The sequence below is a fragment of the Myotis davidii genome, unplaced genomic scaffold (assembly GCF_000327345.1).
Source record: "Myotis davidii unplaced genomic scaffold, ASM32734v1 scaffold1518, whole genome shotgun sequence".
Lineage (NCBI taxonomy): Eukaryota > Metazoa > Chordata > Mammalia > Chiroptera > Vespertilionidae > Myotis > Myotis davidii.
In genome coordinates this window covers 730,452-732,613 of record NW_006290523.1, presented here as the reverse complement: position 1 = coordinate 732,613, position 2,162 = coordinate 730,452, and the positions used below count along the sequence as shown (strand labels likewise).

The following is a 2,162-nucleotide window of genomic DNA, read 5'->3' as shown; positions in this document are numbered from 1 at the left end:
TGTTATCAAAAAAATAACCTGACCAGGCTCAGTCCTGCGGATCTCTAGCCTCCCTTACGTATAAATCAACATTACTGGTGACGGAGGTAGCAATAAGACTGTGATGACGTAGGAGACTGAATATGGCTTCAGATGAGAGCAAAAGAACTGACCCTGCCATGCAGACCAAGAGATCGAAATGGCACATGGTCAAGGCAGTCTTGATCAGATGCTCTCCTGGAGTACCCAGTCCTTGGGGGGGCAGAGCATGAAGGATGGTAACTTGCCACCGTGGTGCCCGTGTGCCATGCGAACACCAGCGGCACAGGTTGTTTTGTTTTTGTTTTTCTGTTTTAATTGTTTCCCATCAGAAAGAGGAAAGGTTGAGCCCAGCTGAGAAGTCAGGATATTCTTCTGGATGGCTCTGCTGTGTCCTTAAAGAGAACTTGGGACTTGCTTCTAAAAGAGAATGGAGGGGGGAGGTATTTTTTTGAAATCATAACCATGTTAGCAAGAAAAGCACTGAAGGCTGGAATGGCTGAAAAGGGCAACAAGGATTCAGCCAGGAACATCTACCTGCATACAAAGACCCAAAAGGCTGGATTAAGGAATGGGGTGATAGAAATGCCACCTAGACACCTAGAGCCTTGTTCTTCACCACCCACTGGGAGCTGGATCTTCATTAAAAGCGCCAAAACCCAAACAGAGAAGGAACTTGAGTGTCTGGAGAAGAATCATGACCCAGACCAAACCAAAAACAAACAAACTAGAAAAGAAATTCTAGTAACACATCCTAGGCCTAGGAAATAAAAAAAAAGATGTGATAGTAAATAGCAGTGTGCCTGGCTGTCACTGACCAATTCTGGGCACCCGTTCTATTCTTGGAGCATTTCCAAAAACTAAAATTCTCTTGAACCATGAAGAGTGTATGCAGCTGAAAACAGCTGACCTAACATGAATCCTAAGGACAAACACTGGTAGAAACGCCTAAAGAGGGAGGTGATGGGGGGCCTTAAATGCTTAAGGTTCTGTCTTTGAAGAGGAAAACGAAAAACCTCATTCCCTGAAAGGTTGCAGATGTTACCCAAAAAGGGTATAAGGGAACAGAACTGATCACACAAACACAAAAATATTCTCTCAAGAAGGAAAAGAAAAAAAAAAAGCAGAGGAATCCTAGGAAACTGGATGTAATGTGTTTCCTCATAACCTAACTTTTCCTACCCAACCCAGCCATTATCGTCCAGATATTTTTGCATATCCTCCCTTCCCCTCTCCTCCCCCATTTCCAAGGGCACTGTCTTAGTATGCACTCCCCCACCTGAACAGTGTTAAATCAACATTTCTGCAAACCTCTTATAAAGAAAAGGCCCAAGGCAAATGCAGTGACATGCCAGTCCACCCAACAAAACAGTCACCATTTCTGGACCCCAAGGTCCAGAGAAGAAAGTAGATCCAGTAAAGCTTTTCCCACCCGCTCACCAAAATGGAGATCCAGGTCAGCTTCCGCAGGAAAGGACTACCTTAGCTCAAGGAAAAATCCAGACGACTCTAGGAAAATGATTCTTGAGAAAACTGTCTTCAAGGGCAACTAAACAGTATTTCAAGCAAATCAATTTTTCTTAAGAGCATGGGGAAATTACACCCAACTGGCATTCGAGTGGTTTTAAATGGACTTATTTGCTGTATGTTTGGGGGCTGAGCTACGTTTTTAAAAAGATAGGATTATTATGGGTAGGTCCACCAAAAACTTAAGTTTTTAAAAAGGTCTTTGTCCTTGCTGGAGGCATTTGGCCTTGTTAAGCACCATTCCATGGGGAGGGGAGAAAGGAGCGTAGACAGCCAGTAACCAACCCTCCCCTTTCCTCACATTTTCAGAAAAGATGAAAATTTTATCATGAAGATGATCTTTTAAAAAGCTATTTTCAATGACCATCTGGACAGTACACTCCCAGCTCACATCTAGGTTCCAGCTCCAGCCCTCTAGGATAACAAGTAGGCTTTTAAAGAAACGCCTTGGAAAGGCTGTTTGCTGGTCACTATCACCACCACCAGAGGAGCACCTGCTGGTGAAACGACGCCGGTCCTCCAGAGACTCCACCAATGTCACCAGCGCACACACTTCCTCGGTGCGCGGGCCGCAGCTGGCCAGTGCTCCCGGGCGGCGGAGGAGCAGCTGCCGCCTC

General features: G+C 45.3%; 1 protein-coding gene across 8 annotated transcripts in view; it reads right to left on the bottom strand.

Annotated features, from left to right (window-relative positions):
- Nucleotides 1–2,162, bottom strand: part of ELAVL2 (ELAV like neuron-specific RNA binding protein 2) — a 138,353-nt gene that overhangs the window by 130,764 nt on the left and 5,427 nt on the right. The gene's annotated exons all lie outside the window — the stretch shown is intronic.